This window comes from Chenopodium album, chromosome 12 (genome assembly GCF_948465745.1).
Source record: "Chenopodium album chromosome 12, dcCheAlbu1.1, whole genome shotgun sequence".
NCBI classification, from domain to species: domain Eukaryota; kingdom Viridiplantae; phylum Streptophyta; class Magnoliopsida; order Caryophyllales; family Amaranthaceae; genus Chenopodium; species Chenopodium album.
Window position 1 is genome coordinate 33,297,793 of NC_137845.1, and position 19,631 is coordinate 33,317,423.

Here is a 19,631-nt window from a genome sequence, read left to right on the forward strand (position 1 = left end):
CCCCCCGTTACTAAAGCCAATGATTTCGAGATTCGGCCCGCAATGATAAATTTGATTGAAAGGAGGCACTTTAGTGGAGCGAAACATGAGAGCCCTCTTGCACACTTGAACGAGTTCAACAAGTATTGCAACACGATCAAGGTAAATGAGGTTACTCATAAATTTGTGAGACTAAAGCTATTTCCTTTCTCCTTGATAGGAAGGGCTCTTGAATTGCTTGAGAAGGAGGTGAGACCTAACTCCTTGATAACTTGGGATGAGGTCACCACGGCTTTCTTAGGGAGATTTTGCTCTCAAAAGAAGACGGCCAAGGCAAGGGCATTAATCCAAGGTTTCCGTCAAAAAGCTAGTGAAACCATATACGAGGCATGGGAAAGATATAAAGAATATCAAAGGGAGTGTCCTCATCATGGCATTCCGACATACCAAGTGCTTTAAATTTTCTATGGGGGCTTGAGCCCATAAGGAAAGACTAGCTTGGATGCGGGAGCGGGTGGCCCGATTATGAACAAGACGGAGGTGCAAGTCATTGAAATAATTGAGGATGTGGTGAGGCACCACATGGATTGGCAAGAAGGAGAGAGGGAGTCTCTAAGAAAAGGAGGAAGTGCGGTTTACTCCGTCGATCACCTCAACGCCATTAATAATTTGACATCTTAAATCGCCAACCTTGGCAAGGAGATGACATCCATCAAGGTAAAACTTGAGACCTCCACTTTGCACCAAGAGCATCCCTCCCAATCTAAGGGGAGAGGTATGAATTCTAACTCTTCTCCTTCTACATCTAATAACATGCCAAATGGGTGCTTATTTTGTGAAAATTGTAGGTCATATGACCATGACACCTCTTCTTATATTTATGATTCCCAACCCCAACCCCAATATGAAGATGGTAATGAGAATGAAAATGAACATGTCAATGCTTTGTCTTTATGATAATAGACCTAGAAATTACAATCAAAGATACTTACCACCTAATTGAAGAGAACAAGGGGGAAATTCCTATAACCAAAGAGGAAATGATTATGATTACCATAACCAAAACCAATGGGGGAATAGGAACCAAAAGGACCAAAATCCCCAAGGTAACTACAACCAATAAGGTGGTTATGGTAACCATAACCATAATGACCAAGGGAATTATGAGAATCAAGGCCAATATCACCAAGGGGGGAACTCTAATAATAGGAATAATTGGAACAATAATAACAATAGAGGTTCTTCTAATCAAAATGCTTCCAATTCGAATGTGAGAGGTAATAGAGCTCCTCAAGATAACTACTATGCACAAGCACCACCTAGTAGGTCTAACTTAAAGGAAATGATGGAAAGTCAAACCAAAATGTTCAATACTTTCATGGCCTCTAGTGACAAGAAATTTAGTGAAGTCATGACCCAAAATAAAATGCTTGAAACACAAATTTCTCAATTGGCCAATGCTTTAAAGGAAGGGACTAGAACTTCCAAACTCCCGCCCTATGGACTAGATTTTAAGAGACCCGTCAATGCTATATCAACTAGGCACGGGAAGGTGTTGGAAGAGAATGCCCCTAAAAGAAGCAATGAGAAAGTGAACTTAAGTGAGCCACCCCTTTAGAGTGATTTTGAGCAAGAAGGAGAGAAAAATCATGAGAAAGAAAAAGAAAGAGAATGTAAAAAAGAAAGAGAATGTGAAAAAGAGAAAGATTGTGAAAAGAGAATGAAGAGAAAAGAGAAAAAGAGAGTGAAGAGAAAGAGAAAAAGAGAGAAACAAAACAATTTCAAAAACTACCATATCCCCACAAATTTGTTAGAAACAAATTAGATGTGAAATTTGGAAAGTTTCTTGATACATTAAAACAAATTCACCTTTCAATTCCTTTTACCGATGCTATTAAGCAAATGCCTAACTATGCTAGGTTTTTAAAAGACATTTTGAGTGGAAGGAGAAAGTGTGAATTGGTGGAAACGGTGAATCTCGCCGAGAATTGTAGTGCAATCATCTTGAACAAAATGTCACCAAAATTGAAAGACCCTGGTAACTTCTCTATCCCTTGTGCAATATATAAAATGCAAATTGATAATTCTTTATGTGACCTTGGGGCTAGTGTTAGCCTTATGCCATATTCGCTATATAAAATACTTGAGATAGGGGAACTTCTACCCACCAACATTACCCTACAATTGACCGATCGTTCTATCAAATTTCCAAAGGGTAAGGTAGAGGATGTTCTTCTAAGGGTGGGAAAGTTTGTAATCCCGGTGGATTTTGTTGTGTTAGAGATGGATGAAGATGTTAACATTCCAATAATTATAGGAAGACCTTTTCTTGCTACTTCGGGTGCTTTAATAGATGTTAAAAGTGCTAAAATTTCACTAAAAGTAGGAGATGAGGTGACAGAATTTGATTTGAATGAGAGCATGAAGTATCTAAGCTCTAATCTTGATAATTGTATGATGATTGATACTATTGATTCTATTGTGACTTCTATGCATGAGCACTTGCTCACTACTAACGATGCCCTTAAGAATGTCCAATTGAACAAGGAAAAGATAGGTGAGCAAAGCAAGGAGATGGCATTGTATGAAGAAATGCTTGAAGGAAGTATGGAAGGAAGCATTGAGCAAGTATGCATGGGAATCACGAGTCACGATGCATTGGAGATAGCTACTACAAGAGAAGGTAAGGGTGTTCCAATAGTAGAGCTAAAACCTCTACCATCACACCTAAGGTATGTGTTTTTGTGTCCTAATTGAACTTTTTCGATAATTGTGAATTCCTCTTTGAACGAGTACCAAACTCAAATGTTATGTGGTGTTTTGAGAAACAACCAAGGTGCTTTAGGCTATACCATTGATAACCTCAAAGATATTAGTCCCGCCTTATGTATGCACCACATAACACTTGAGGAGGGTGCTAAGCCTTCCATTGAGAGGAAAAGGAAACTTAATCATCAAATGGGGGAGGTGGTGAAGAAAGAAATCACCAAACTCCTTGATGCCGGCATCATCTTCCCCATTTCGAGTTCTAGATGGGTTTCCCCCGTTCATATGGTCCCTAAAAAGGGAGGAATGACCGTAGTTGAAATGAGAATGGTGATCTCATTTCAATTAGAATGGTGTCCGGTTGGAGAATGTACATAAACTCTAGACGTCTAAATGCATCCACTAACAAGGATCATTTTCCACTCCCTTTTATTGATCAAATTCTTGAGAGACTAACCAAGCACAAGTATTATTGCTTTCTTGATGGTTATTCGGGTTTCTTTCAAATCCCCATAAACTCGGATTTCCAAGAGAAGACAACTTTTACTTGTCCATATGGTACTTTTGCGTATAGGAGGATGCCTTTCAAACTTTGCAATGTACTGACAACCTTTCAAAGGTGCATGATGAGTATCTTTGGAGACATGCTTAAAGCCGAGGTGGAAGTGTTCATGGATGATTTCTCAGTAGGAGGCCTATCATTTGAAGATTGTTTGTCCAATTTGGGCAAATGCTTAGCAAGATGTGAGAAGGTCAACTTGGTCCTAAATTGGGAGAAATGTCACTTCATGGTTGAAGAGGGAATCGTCCTTGGTCACAAGATTTCAAGCTAGGGGATTGAAGTTGATAAAGAAAAAGTTAAAGTGATTGAAAAATTGCCACCTCCGATCAATGTAAAAGGAGTAAGATCCTTTTTGGGGCATATCGGGTTCTGTAGGAAATTCATCAAGGATTTCTCACAAATTTCTAGACCCCTAAATGCTCTTCTTCAAAAAGATTCCATTTTTATTTTTGATGAAAAGTGTCTTCAAACTTTCAACAAATTAAAAGAGGCTTTAATTTTGATGGGTGTCATAAATGGCACCCATTTGATGAGTATTTAGGTTAGTTTTACCTTCTTTTATTAGCTTTTCTTCTTAATAAATGCTTAATTTTATGCTTTAGCTCTTTGATTTACCTTTTCTCTCTTATTTTGTGGTTTTGTGCATTTTGATGGTTTTTCTAGTCTTTTCTCCTTTATTTTCTCTCTTTTCGTGGTTGTAGGTATTGTACGAGGTCCAGGTCTTGATATTGGTGGTTTACTAAGGTGGAAGATGATTTTGGAGCAAGCTCATGGTAATAGGAAAGCTCGAGATGCAAGGAAGCGGATTCTCCAAGTTCTAGCTCTTACGCTCTCAAGCCACGCTCTCATGAAGGAGTGGTGTTGAACCCACTATCAAGTGCTTTTGGATCTGCCTCCTTGGTGTCCATCATCATCATTCGGTGCACTCATTCAAAGCTATTAGCGAATGCACGAAGCCTCGAGAAGAAGCGAAAGAACCTAGAGAAGCGCGGGCGCTTAATCCAAGGGTGCAGGCGCGCCACAAAGCCCGCAACGGCGCGCTGCTTCGGGTCCCAATTTTTGCTCAATTTGTTTCGCGCCTCCTATAAATATCTATTTATAACCCGATTTTAGAGGCAATTCTAGATATATTTTTTATCATATTTTTAGCTTAGTTGAGAGCTTCTCTCTCTAGTTTTAGGGTTAGTTTAAGAGTAGATTTAGAGAGAGAAAGTGAGGAATTTCAATGGTGATTGAGAGATTGAAGATTCAATGGTGACAATTGTGTTGAAAATCTTCTCTATTATCAATAAGCATTTCTAACTCTATCTCATTTTATTGCTTTGTTTAATATTCATGTTTATTTGGATTGATTTTGATGTTTGATGCTTGATTAGTGTAGTTGTTCTTGATATTTTGTTGATTCTTGATTTCCTTAGTTGTTAGTTAATTAGATGATGATGTTAGAGTAGTTGTTTGGCTAGGGATTGGGTAAAACTTGTATGATTGATTGATTGTGCTTAATTTGGGAATTGTGTTGATTGATTGTTGAGATTAAAGTGATTAATGGAAATTGTGCATGTGTGTAATTCGATTAGGCCTTTAGAATTATGCTAGATTGCATTGTGAGTTTACATTGATATGGACCATTGATTTGTAGCTTATAATTGTCGATTGAGATCGGTTAGTGACGTTCCTAGTTAGAGTCTCTCATAGTTGGCGCTAGTTAGACCTCTAGGAGATAGCTTGTTAAGCTCTTTTGATTGCTCTTACTATTAGTCTTCGCAACCTTTGATTTGCATGTTGTTCCTGAGTTGCTACAATTGTCATGATTACTTGTTGATCCCCATTCCTAGTGTTTTATTTGTTTGGGTGTTTATTTGTTTGTTCTTAGTGTTCTCTCTTATCTATGGCTTCGACCTAGCTTAGGCGCATTATTGAGAGCGCTTGAACATTACCGTTCCTTTGGGTTCGACCCCTGACTTGTTTCTATACTTGTATTTAGGTTTGTTAAGTGTTTATAAATTTAGTTTGACCGAGGGAGGATTAGTCAACGACCTAGTCTTTTCCCCTCGTAAAAATGGCGCCGTTGCCGAGGAACGGTGTCTATGTTTGAGTGTTTTTGATTGCTTGAGTCTAGGTCTTTGTATATACTTTTCTTTTATTTTATTTTTGTTTGTTTTGCAAAAAAAAAAAAAAAAAAAAAAAAAAAAAAAAGGTGGCATGTCTCTCATTTCCTCAACATGATAATGAGCCTTTTTGTGAATATTTCCATAAACTTATAAGGTTTTTGAACTATAATTGTTTTAGTCTTTGGGAGGCTTGTGATATTTGTTATTTTGGTTTGAATGAGCAAACTAGGGATGAAGTTGAAAGCATGCATAATGGTGAATTTAGGGCATTGTCAATTGATGATGCTTGGGACTTCTATGTTTGGTTTGCTAAGGATGTCAATAATAAGGGTAATCATGATTCTAATGTTGATGTGCAATGTGTTGATTCTTCTAATATTAGCATGAATTCCCATGAATTGTCATATGATCCCATAAGTGAACCTAGAACAAATGTTTTCAATTCTATTTCCCCTTTTGTTCATGATGATGAGGTGCATGCTCAAGTTGATGCTAATGGTGTGTTCCAATTTTCTCCATTATTTGCCATGTCTTCTTGTGATGTGCTTCGTTCCCTCAATGATGAATCTCATATGCTTGATTGTTCCCCTTTCCCCCTATTTGATGAAAATGCTCATGTTTATAATGTTGATAATCCTACCCTTGGTTGTGGCTCTTCTTTTACTCTTGATCCTCAAACATCTTCACCTTTTCATTCTCCAAACTCTTGTGATGAGTCTCTAATCCCTTATAGCCAAATTGATGAATCTTTGAGGGAGTTGGAGATGAATCCTAATCTTAGGCCCTTAAACAGACAAATAATGGAAACTTTCAGGAGCCAATTGGAAATGATTAGAGAGCGTGAGGAAATTTTTAATGAAGAATTGAAAAAAAAAGAAGAGCTAGAAATCCAATTGTCATCTTTGATGCTTGTTTATGAAAATTTTAAACCCAATGTGTGTGTTAAAGATGATGATGATGATTTTGAGCAACCAAGAAAGGGTAAGGATCCTATTGGTGAGCATTTGAGTGATGGTGAAGGAGATGAGAATGAAGATAGTGTTAATTTCAAAAACCCCAACCCTCCTTCCCATCTTGATGAGTCTCTTATGCATGATTGCGATTCTTCTATCCATGAGTATCTAGACTCGTTTGAGGTTATGTCCAATGCGTTCTTTGAGAGTCAAAAGAAAACACATAGCCTTTTGAATGAGTTCATTGAGGATGCTTCATAGGAGAGAGATGAGTTTGAAATGAATTTGCATCCATTCATGCATGGTTTTGAGACTTTAGGCTTTAAGGATGTTGAGGGAGTTGTTGTTCATTATTGTGATGGAGGGGATTATGTAGTTCCTCTTAGAAGTTGGATGTTTGAGGAAGATGAAGATCATGAGTGTTCTTCTTTTGAGGATTCTATGATTGATTTCCATGCCCTTATTGGTGATGTGAGGCATGGTGATGAGGAAGAGTTCATTTGTGAGACCATAGCCCCTATTCCCCTTTCTCATGTCCCTTTTTCAAGGAGATTCAAGCATATCCCCTACACTCCTATATCCCTCCCTTCCTTTGTTAATGAGCCTATTGGGGACCCTTTTGTCTATGATGATTTACATGTCCCTCATTCATTTTCTTTTGAGGAAAAAGGTGATTTTGCCAACCAAAAATATTTTGAGGAGAGTTTGCCTTCTTCTTCTTCTTCTTCTTCTTCTTCTTCTTCTTCTTCTTCTTTTTCTTATTTTGTCAAATTTGCTTTTGATTTTTCTTCCTTTTCTTGGCATCTCTCTCCTCATGGGTATGCACTAAGCTTGTTGCACATCCTCTTCCCGTCATTTTCCTACCTTCTATCTTATGAAATGTGTTGACAAGCTCTTGCGTTCGTTGCAATACTATTTTACTAGAGCGGTCAAGCTTGGACCTTAAGCAAGCTGTTCTCGAGAAGTAACCCATGTTTTATTGCTTTCATTTTCTTTTCTTTTTATAATAGATTTTCTCTCATGGAAATGTTTGTGTGTCTTTTGCTAGGTACATAACTTGATATACTTTGGTGCATTGGTTTGAATCAAGAATCAAGGAAGATTGACTCCCATTTTGCTAGCATATGGAAAACAAGATTCAACGATAGATGAATTTGGCTTTGAAAGGTTGAATTGGGTCATTTGCGGGTATTTACACCCAGCTAAATCAAGTCATATCTTTCCTTGCTCTTTTTCTAATGGTTGGTGACTTGTTGGACATGTGTTGGTTTGTTTGATTGATCTCTTTGTTTCCCCCCCCCCCCCCCCCCCCCCCGTGGATTATGTTTGAGCATGTTGTCTCATTCAAGCTTGGGGGAGGGTATTCTATCATGTTTGTTGGGATGTTGATTAAAATATTCCATGCACAATTGTATATGCATTTCCTTTCTCTTTATTCTGAAAAACTCCAAAAAAAAAATTTGTTTCTATCAAGGCAAATTTGCAAAGTGTTTTGTTTTGTTCTTGCTTTGGACATAATACTTTTGGACTTGTATAGTTGAATCCTTTTCTTCTTAAATGGTAACAGTGTGCACGGTTTGAGAGTATGTTTGGTTGACTCCAGGATAAAGTGTGCTAAGGTAGTCCTTTAGAACTTTTGGGACCTTGAAGCCGAATTCTATTGTTTTTGAAAATTTACAATTGCTCCCTTTTGGTGAATTTGAAACTAATAGTGAGTTATTGCTACAACCATGTGACGTTTTATTTCTTCTTGCTTTCAACATTTGTTGATTGAGCGGCGTATGGATCCTTGGCTATTGTATACTTTATCTAGAATTTGACTTTCATCTCCCGAGATCGCGACCGAGCCATTTAGGAAGGACAAATGCATCTTTTCGGGATGGTAATTTTTCCTTTCATAGGATAGTTTTTATTTTTACTTTATTTTGGGTTTTCATTTTCCTACTTGCTAACCATTTGAGCCATAAACCATCTTTTCATGCCATACTTTTAGATTTTGAGCCTTTTGTTTCATTCTTATTCCCATCATTGGTTTTTGTGAAGCATTTGGTCTCTTTTGTTGGAGTTTTGGTGGATGAGAATGATTGTTTGGTACTTATAATGAAAGCAAGTTTGTGTTGTAAATATTGTGTGAATGCAAAGCAAATGCAAAAGTTGAAAAAACCGTCCATAGTTAAAAGAGGTGAGGACAGTGAAATAAAGTGAAAAAATGAAAAAAATGAAAAAAAAATTGAGAAAAAGCAAAGCACATTCAAAAGCTTTGGCAAAATTTGAAAAAAGTGAAAAATGAAAAAATTCAAAAAATATTTTGATGTAAGTGTCTTTCTCCCTATTTTAAGCATTGAGGACAATGCTTTGTTCAAGCTTGGGAGGAAGCATTTTACGCTTCTTGTACATATGTTTGTGATTTTGGCTTTGAATAAGCTTGGGGGTGTTGTGTTTTTGTTTGGTGCATACTTGGTTTTGGTGTTGAGATTTGGCCAATCTTTGCTTCACGATTTAGGTATACCACCAAATTTCAAATTTTAGCCTACCCTCACCCTTCTCTCCCTTACATTACAACCTTTCCAAGACCTTTTGACCTTTGTGGTTAAGTCACAAGTCGGTGGAGGGAGATGTAGGTCAAGCTTATAGAGCGGTATGCAATAGTCGAGACGTCGAGTAGCCTCAAATCTCTTTCTTTTTCCGGTTCCTTCGAGGAACCATGGAGATGCTTGCTAAAGGTAGATTTGAAGCTAATTGGGAGAATGTGCTAAAAATGTTTTGAGATGAAAGTGACATGTGTCTTGATAAGTTCTCTATGCTTAGCATGTCCTATGTTTCAATCAACCTAAGATATCTTAGAACGTGCACTCCCTTACTTGTTTAGTAAGATTTGCATTCATTTATGTTTGTACATTTGCAAAAAGTCCACTCATGAACATTTGTTTTCTTTCCTTTTCTTTTTTCTTCTTTTTAATGCTTTGCCTTGTTTGTTTGGTTTGTGAGAGTTATGGGTCAATCTCTTAGGAAACCCTTACGAGAGTATCACTCGTCCTCTAGGGCGATCTAGGAGTTTAAATGGCTTGTCTTTAGTTGCTAAAATTGACCGTGATTCCTACGAAAGTGAGTTAGTGTATACTCTTCTCTCCTCTCTTCTTTTGGTTTGTTTGAATAAGCTCATCATTTTCCATCCTTTGGTTTTGTTATGCTCAAGAACGAGTAAAAGATAAGCTTGTGGGTATTTGATGGGTGTCATAAATGGCACCCATTTGATGAGTATTTAGGTTATTTTTACCTTCTTTTCATAGCTTTCCTTCTTAATAAATGCTTAGTTTTATGCTTTAGCTCTTTGTTTTACCTTTTCTCTCTTATTTTGTGGTTTTGTGCATTTTAATGGTTTTTCTAGTATTTTCTCCTTTATTTGCTCTCTTTTCGTGGTTGTAGGTATTATACAAGGTTCGGGTCTTGATTTGGTGGTTTAATAAGGTGGAAAATGCTTTTGGAGCAAGCTCATGGAAATAGGAAAGCTCAAGATGCAAGGAAGCGGATTCTCCAAGTTCTAGCTCTTAAGCTCTCAAGCCGCGCTCTCATGAAGGAGTGGTGTTAAACCCACTATCAAGTGCTTTTGGATCTGCCTCCTTGGTGTCTATCATCATCATTCGGTGCGCTCATTCAAAGCCATTAACGAATGCAAGAAGCCTCGAGAAGAACCGAAGGAACCCAGAGGAGCGCGGGCGCACTGCTCTGGGTCCCTGTTTTTGCTCGGTTTTGTTTCGCGCCTCCTATAGATATCTACTTGTAACCCGATTTTAGAGGCAATTCTAGATATATTTTTGCTCATATTTTTAGCTTAGTTGAGAGCTTCTCTCTCTAGTTTTAGGGCTAGTTTAGGAGTAGATTTAGAGAGAGAAAGTGAGGAATTTAAATGGTGATTGAGAGATTGAAGATTCAATGGTGACAATTGTGTTGAAAATCTTCTCTATTATCAATAAGAATTTCTAACTCTATCTCATTTTATTGCTTTGTTTAATATTCATGTTTGTTTGGATTGATTTTGATGTTTGATGCTTGATTAGTTTAGTTGTTCTTAATATTTTGTTGATTCTTGATTTCCTTAGTTATTAGTTGATTAGATGACGATATTAGAGTAGTTGTTTGGCTAGGGATTGGGTAAAACTTGTATGATTGATTGATTGTGCTTAATTTGGGAATTGTGTTGATTCATTATTGAGATTAAAGTGATTAATGGAAATTGTGCATGTGTGTAATTCGATTAGGCCTTTAGAATTATGCTAGATAGCATTGTGAGTCTACATTGATATGGACCATTGATTTGTAGCTTAAAATTGTCGATTGAGTTCGGTTAGTGACGTTCCTAGTTAGAGTCTCTCGTAGTTGGCGCTAGTTAGACCTCTAGGAGATAGCTTGTTGAGCTCTTTTGATTGCTCTTACCATTAGTCTTCGCAACCTTTGATTTGCATGTTGTTCCCGAGTTGCTACAATTTTCATGATTACTTGTTGATCCCCATTCCTAGTGTTTTATTTGTTTGGGTGTTTGTTTGTTAGTTGTTAGTGTTCTCTCTTATCTATGACTTCGACCTAGCTTAGGCGCATAATTGAGAGCGCTTGAACATTACCGTTCCTTTGGGTTCGACCCTTGACTTGCCTCTATACTTGTATTTAGGTTTGTTAAGTGTTTATAAATTTAGTTTGACCGATGGAGGATTAGTCAACGACCTAGTCTTTTCCCTTCGATAAATTTCTACTCCAATTTTGCAAGGGCCAAGATGGGATTTGCCATTTGAACTTTTGTGCGATGCAAGTGATGTTGCGATTGGAGGGGTTTTGGTGCAAAGAATAGAGAAGAAGCTTCACGTGATCTATTACATGTCTAAGAACTTGAATGAAGCCCAACGGAACTACACCACAACGGAGAAAGATTTTATTGCCGTGGTACATGCTTTTGAGAAGTTTTGGAACTACCTCATTGGTTCCAAAACTATTGTTTACACCGATTGAAACCTCTACAACACCACTAGGAAAGACATTCTTAACCAAATAAGGACCGCTCCATCTTGACATGAGATTTCCGAGAAACAACTTCATTTTTGAATTGTAGAGAAGAACTTTATCACCAACACAAAACTCTTTCTTCTCGATAAGCTTATCATGAGTTTCCTTGGAACGAGCTTTGTAAATACTAGCACAATCATAAGCATCAAATCGAAGCTCCTCTAGCTCATGAAGATCTAACCACCTTTTCTCCCCCGCACTTGCCAAATCAAAGTTTATCTTCTTGATTGCCCACAAAGCACGGTGTTCGAGCTCTACCGGGAGATGGCATGATTTGCCATAGACTAGGCGGTATGGAGTGGTACCTATAGGTGTCTTGAAAGCCGTTCTATAAGCCCAAAGAGCATCATCCAACTTGTCCGACCAATCCTTCCTATTTCTTGCAACTGTCTTTTCAAGGATTAACTTGATTTGACGATTGGAAACCTCAACTTGGCCGCTTGTTTGAGGATGATATGGAAGGCCAAATCGTTGATGAACTCCATGCTTTCGAAATATCTTTTGAAAGTCATTGTGAACAAAATGAGAACCATTATCGCTTATCACCGCCTTTGGTACACCAAACCTTGGAAAAATGACCTTCTTGAACAACTTCATTACCACCTTGTGGTCATTAGTTGGGGAAGCAAAGGCCTCAACCCATTTAGACACGTAATCCACCGCCACAAGAATATATATTTCCAAAAGATGAGGGAAACGGTCCCCTAAAATCAATTCCCCACACATCAAATACCTCCAATTCAAGAATGGGTTGTTGAGGCATCTCATTTAGCTTGGAGATATTCCCAACTTGTTGACAACGGTCGCATGTCATAACAAAACCCCATGAATCCTTGAAGATATGTGGCCACCATAAACCGCTTTGAAGAATCTTGGGGGCGGTTTTAAAAACACCCATATGGCAACCACTCGGATCCGAGTGGCAAATCTTCAAAACACTAGGCACCTCTTCATTTGGAACACAACGCCTAAGTAAGCCATCGACTCCTCGCTTGTACAAGATGGGATCATCCCACACATAGTGTCTTGCCTCTCTCTTGAGCTTCTTTCGTTGATTCTTAGAAAAGGAAGGTGGAAACTCCCCACATGCAAGAAAGTTCACTAAGTCGGCGAACCATGGGAGCTCCTTTGCCTCAATAGCATATAAGAAGTCATCAAGCATCTTATCCTCAATTGGAGAACCATCATCATGAATTTGAGAATCTTCAAGACGAGAGAGATGGTCCGCGACAACATTTTCCGCTCCACTCTGGTCCCTAATCTCAATATCAAAAGTTTGAAATTCGAGCACCCACCGGATCAATCTAAGCTTGGATTCTTTCTTGGGAAAAAGGTACTTGAGAGCTACATGATCCGTGAAGACAATGGTCTTAGAACCCAACAAATAACAACGAAACTTTTCAAAAGCATGAACAATAGCCAAAAACTCCTTTTCTGTTGTGGTGTAGTTCCCTTGAGCACTATTTAGAGTCTTGGACATATAATAGATCACATGTAGCTTCTTTTCCACTCTTTGACCCAAGACACCTCCAATTGCCGAATCACTCGCATCGCACATCAACTCAAAAGGTAAATCTCATCTTGGGGCTTGAACAATAAGAGTAAAGATTAGAGCCTTCTTCAATTTATTGAATGCCTCCAAACACATATCATCAAATACAAACTCGACATCCTTTTAAAGAAGATCATTGACGGGCTTTGCAATGAGCGAGAAATCCTTGATGAATCTTCTATAAAACCCGTCATGTCCTAAGAAAAATCTCACTCCTTTCACATTGACCGGAGGTGGAAGCTTCTCAATAACCTCAATTTTTTCTTTCTCCACCTCTATCCCCTTGTGAGAAATCTTATGGCCAAGGATTATGCCTTCCTCCACCATGAAGTGACACTTCTCCCAATTCAAAACCAAGTTCACCTTCTCACACCTTGCCAAACATTTCTCAAGTTTTTCAAGACATGCCTCAAATGAAACACCGCCTACGGAGAAGTCATCCATAAACACTTCCATTTCCTCCTCCAACATATCTCCAAATATACTCATCATGCATCTTTGCAATGTTGCGGGAGCATTACAAAGGCCAAACGGCATTCTCCTATAAGCAAATGTTCCATAGGGACAAGTGAAGGTCGTTTTCTCTTGGTCATTCGGGTGGATAGGGATTTAGAAAAATCCTGAATAACCATCAATCAAACAATAGAACTTGTGCCTCGTTAGTCTCTCAAGCATTTGATCAATGAAAGGAAGGGGGAAGTGATCTTTCTTGGTGGATGTGTTTAGACGTCTATAGTCTATACACATCCTCCATCCCGTGACCGTCCTCGTCGGAATGATCTCATCTTTCTCATTCTCGACGACGGTCATGCCTCCCTTCTTTAGGACAACATGAACGGGAGAGACCCACCTAGAACTTGAGATGGGGAATTAATTCCCGCATCCAAAAGTTTGGTGATCTCCTTATTCACTACCTCTCTCATTTGGGGATGTAGCTTTCGTTGCCTCCTAATAAAAAAAGCACCCTCCTCAAGGGTTATGTGATGTGTACATAAAGCGGGACTTATACCTTTGAGGTCATGAATGGTATAACCCAAAGCACCTTGGTGCTTTCTCAAAACATCACACAACTCTTGAGCTTGGCGCTCACTCAAAGAAGAGCTAACAATCACAGGATAGGTGGACTTAAGTCCCAAGAATTCATGCCTAGGGTGTGATGGAAGAGGTTTGAGCTCAACCATTGGCACACCTTTACCTTCCTTTGATGTAGCCACTTGCAACGCTTCTTGGCTAGAAATGCTCATACACATTTGCTCTTCAACATCCTCAAGGCTTCCATTGAGCACATCTTCATACAAAACCATCTCCTTGCTAAAAGTACCTATCTTTTCCTTATTCAACAAAACATTCTCAAGAGCATCGTTAGAAGTGAGCAATTGCTCATGCATGGAAGACACAACATGATCAAGAGAATCAATCAACATGGAATTTTCTAAAGAAGAACTTGGATACTTCATACTATCATTCAAGTCAAATTCTATTACCTCATCCCCTACTTTGAGTGAAATTTTAGCACTTTTCACATCTATCATAGCACCAGAAGTAGCAAGAAATGGTCTCCCTAGAATGATAGGAATATTAGCATCTTCGTCCATCTCAAGCACCACAAAGTCCACAGGAATAACAAATTTCCCAACCCTCAAAGGGACATCCTCTACCTTACCCTTAGGAAACTTAATTGACCTATCGGCCAATTACAAAGTGATGTTAGTAGGTAAAAGTTCCCCTAGCTCAAGTCTTTGGTACACCGAATATGGCCTAAGGCTAACACTAGCTCCTAGGTCACACAAGGCATTCTCGATTTGCATTTTGTAAATGGCACAAGGGATGGAAAAGTTTCCGGGATCTTTTAGCTTGGGTGGCATCTTGTTCATTATGATTGCACTACAATTCTCGGTCAAATTCATCGTCTCTACAGCATCACAAGTCCTCCTACCGCTCAAAATGTCTTTGAGGAATTTTGGGGCATTTGGGTGACAACATCGGTAAATGGTAGAGAAAGGTGAAGTTGCTTGAACATGTCAATAAATCTTCCACATTGTTCATCTAACTTGTGTCTCATGAATTTTTGTGGAAAAGGAAGCTTGGGTTTCACAATTTCTTTCTCTACTCTCACCTCACTAGGCTTCTCAATCTCAACCTCACTCAAAGATGCACCATCTCTCTCATCTTCTACCAAAACCTCTTTTGTGGCCTCCTTAGTCTCACTCTTCCTAGGCAAACTCTCCTCAAGAACCTTACCACTCCTTGTGACAATAGCATTGACCGGTCTCTTGGGATCTAGGCCTTGGGAAGGTAAAGAAGAAGGATTAGCATGGTCTTTCAAAGCATTAGCAAGTTGAGAAATTTGGTTTTCAAGCATCTTATTATGAGTCATAATTTCATTAAATTTCTTGTCACTTACGGCCATGTAAGTGTTCAACAACTTTGTTTGGTTTTCAATGATTTCTTCCAAATTGGTTCAATGAGAAGAAGAAGAGGTTTAAACATAGGAATTATCATTTTGGGTGTTTGGAGCAAAATCGGGTGGGGGACCCCTTTGAGAGTTATTTTGAAAATTTCCCCTATTTTAATTGTTCCAATTACCTCTACCTTGATTATGGTTACCATAACCTTGGTTATGATTACCATAATTTTGGTTTATGATTTTGGCTACTATAACCTTGGTTGTTATAGTTACCTCGGGAATTTTGGTTCCCATGGTTCCTATTACCACCACCTTGGTTGTAGTTGTCAAAATTGCCATGGTTGTTGTAATTCCTATTCCAATGACCTCTTTGATTCTCAAACCTAGAATCATTATTATTTGACACATAGTTCACATGCTCATTCACATTTCCATCTTGATCATCACAAACATCCATACATGCATGAGGGCAATTAGAAACATCATGATCATACGATCCACAATCATCACAAAACAAGCATCCACTAGGCATGTTACTAGAAGAGGGAGGGGGTTGAGAATTAGAAGATATACCTCTCCCCTTAGATTGGGAAGGAAGACTTGAAACTTGGTAGGTAGCACTTTCCAACTTCGCCTTAATAGCGGACATCTCTTTCCCCAAGTTTGTCATTTGTGAGGATAGATTGTTGATTGCATTTAGATGATCAACCGAGTACACCGAAGAGCTACTCTTGCTAGTTGACTCTCTTTCTCCATCTTGCCAATCTCTATAATACCTCATTACGTCTTCAATTATGTCTACCACTTCCTCTTCCATTTTATTCATGATAGGACCTCCGGCTCCTCCGTCTAAACATGATTTTCCTTGAGGACTAAAGCCTCCATAGAAAATTTGAATAATTTGGTAAGTAGGAATTCCGTGGTGAGGACATTCTCTTTGATATTATTTGTATCTCTCCCATGTTTCATAGAAACTCTCACTAGGCTTTTGCTTGAAACCTTGAATCAAAGCTCTAGCCTCCGCTGTTTTCTTTTGTGGATAGAAACGGGATAGAAACTCCTTGGTAACTTCATCCCATGTCCTTAGAGAATTCGGCTTGACCTCCTTGTCTAGCCATTATATTCCAAGGCACGCCCTATGAGTGAAAAGGGAAAAAGCTTAAGGTGGATGAATTCTTGGGAAATTCCATTCACCTTGATAGTATTACAATATTTTTCGAACTCCTTGAGATGATTTAGCGGGCTTTCATTCTTGGCCCTGCTAAATTGTCGCCTCTCTATCAAAGTGATCATTGCCGGTCTTATTTCAAAATCATTCGCCGGTGTTGTAGGTGGAGCAATTCCACTCTCAAATCTATATGCACCGGGAATCCCCAATTCTTTCAACGCCACCCTTGGATTTTCTCCCATTCTTGCTTGTTCCTCTTGTTGTGGTTCTTCTTCACTTGAAGTGATAGGGCTCAAAGATCGTCTAGCACCCCTTAACCTTGCAATAGTTCTCTCAATTTCCGGATCAAATGGCACTAGTGAACGACCATGTGCTCTATGCATAAAATCTCAAAATAAATGGTTAGTAGCACGGCTACAAATTTAGCCTAAAAGAAAATCTTTTTGTATTTTCAATTAAAGATGAAATAGACTCAACAACTATAACAAAGCACCAATATCATTCCCCGGCAATGGCGCCATTTTTGACGTAGGGAAAAGTAGGTCGTTTTCTACCCTTTCCTAGAGCCAAACAAAATTTGTAAACACTCGACCAACCTAATACAAGTATATGGTAATTCAAGGGTCGAACCCAAAGGAATGAGTAGGTGCAAGCTATAGCCTAGGTCAAGCTACTTCGAAGATTGTAGAAAGGTAGGGTTGGTAACTAAGGTATCGAGAAAGCTAGATAAATCGAGAAATTAAATATACTAAACACTAGGGATATAGGTTCCACATGCAAGTTCAATGATTATGCTAATTGAAGGATTACTCAATCAATTCAAACATTGCAAAGGACAAACAATAGTTGCAATCAATGGAATTCAAGAGCTATCCCTTACAAACCAAGCTAGGGTTCACTATGAATGGTTAACTAGGAAAAATCACAATTGAATTCAATCAATTAAAGCAATTCTCAAATCAAGGGTTCATGTCATTGAAATTTTCAATGCAATCTAGATTAATCTTATAGGTTGATCACTCCTATTCTAATTAATCATATGCACAACTATGTCAACCAATTTAATTGCAACAATTCAATCAACCAATGATCATCAACTAGCTAAAATCATCAATCAAGCATGCTTTCCCTTCTCCCTAGAAACTAATCTACTCACTAATCATGGTGAAATTGAGAAACAAAACATTCAAGAATTAAAGGAAATTGCAATAAAAGTAAATTCAAAGGAGAGAAATCTAACAAAATTTCATTGAATTGAAGAAGAAATCCAAGATCAAGTTGAAATCAAAGATCAAATTCAAGTACAATCAAGTAATCTTAAGCTTCTCTCTCTACTTTATCTCTCTATTATTTCTGGAAAATAAGTGTCAAGTACAAAATAAGTCGTCCCCCCTAAAAACAAAAAGTCTAAGGATATAAATAGAAAATCGAGCAAAGGAGATCAAGGCGCCTGGTGCGTCCGCACCACCAGGCCACGCGCGAGCACAGGTGCGTCTGCGCGCACGCACCACCTATGTTGCGCGCGCGCACCCCTGCTTGGTGCGCGTGGCCTTGCCTCGTTCGCTTGCTCGATCGATCTCCGCGCTCCTAAGCATCCCAATCATTGGTGCACTCGAGGCGATGCTCATGAGAAGGGCAGCTCCTTTATGTTCCAATCATTTGAACACTTCGAGCCAAAGCATTGCTTCCAAGATTCTCGTGCTCACGGAGCTAACTTGAATTGCATGCTTAGATTCCCGAACTTAGCTCCATCAACTTCCTTGAACGCGCTCGAGCTTCCATCTTGATAATTAAACCTCGGGAAACGCAACACACCTACAAAACAAGTCAAAGAAACGAAGAAGCAAGAAAAGATAACCGAGAAATGAATAAAATAGAAAGAAAACCATAAAAAAAAAACACATATTTCTCTAAACTTACGCACAAACATGTAAAACAAGCATTATTATGCAAAACCACAACATAGAAGACTAAAAACGAGCATAAAACTGCAAAGAAAACCTAGCTTAAGAGTGCCATAAATTACACTCATCGGGGTCCGAGTCCGAGTTTGAGTCTGTTGATGAACCTCTAGGATCTAAGGCTGACCCCCTTTCTACTATTGAGTCTTTTTCTGTAGTTCCTCCTAGTGTTGAGCCTCTTTTCGAGTCTCCTCCAAATAATTCCGGAGAGGACGCAGCTGACCTCGCGCTCTTTGATGTAATGTTTAATGAATTCAATAAGATGAGTACCTTTGCTTACGATGCGAGTATTCCCCTAACCCTAATCAATATTGCTTTGCTAATGATAAAAATGACAAAGAAATAATAAAAGCAATGGAAGAACATGAAAATAAAACTGCAATTATTGAAGATACAGAAACAGTTAATATTTCCAATGATACGACTATCAAAGAAGTTAAAATTGGATTAACACTAAGTCAAGACAAGCGCAAAGAGCTAATTAACTTGCTTAGTGAATTTGTTGATGTATTTTCTTGGTCATACCAAGATATGCTTGGTATTGACAGGGATATAGCTTAGCATATGATACCACTCATCCCAGGTATGAAGCTTGTCAAACAAAAGCTATGCCGTATGAAACCGGATGTGGCTCTTAAAATCAAGGAAGAAATTAGAAAGCAACTAGCTGCAGGTTTCATCAAAGTATCCAAGTATCCAGAGTGGATAGCTAATGTGGTTCCAATCCCAAAGAAAGATGGAATGGTCAGAATGTGTGTTGATTATAGGGATCTCAACAAGGGAAGCCCAAAGGATGGGTTCCCTCTACCTCACATTGACATTCTGGTCAACAATATAGCAAACCATGCACTCCTTTCCTTCATGGACGGCTACGCTGGATATAATCAGATACTGATGGTCGAAGAAGACATGGAGAAAACCACATTCATCACACAATGGGGTACATATTGCTATACGGTATTGCCATTTAGATTGAAAAACGCGAGTGCCACCTACCAAAGAGCAGCCACAACATTGTTACATGATATGATGCACAAAGAGGTGGAGGTCTATGTTGATGATATGATCGTCAAGTCAAAAGATCGACCAGGCCACATCATTGCACTTCACAAATTCT

General features: G+C 38.7%; 2 non-coding genes across 2 annotated transcripts; one reads left to right on the forward strand and one right to left on the reverse strand.

Moving 5' to 3' along the window:
* Positions 1 to 314: 314 nt before the first annotated feature.
* LOC145573400 (small nucleolar RNA R71) lies at positions 315 to 416 on the reverse strand. Its single transcript, XR_014097441.1, has one exon. It is a non-coding gene; the product is annotated as a small nucleolar RNA R71 (small nucleolar RNA).
* Positions 417 to 16,299: 15,883 nt separating this feature from the next.
* On the forward strand, positions 16,300 to 16,405 carry LOC145573390 (small nucleolar RNA R71). Its single transcript, XR_014097432.1, has one exon. It is a non-coding gene; the product is annotated as a small nucleolar RNA R71 (small nucleolar RNA).
* Positions 16,406 to 19,631: the final 3,226 nt, after the last annotated feature.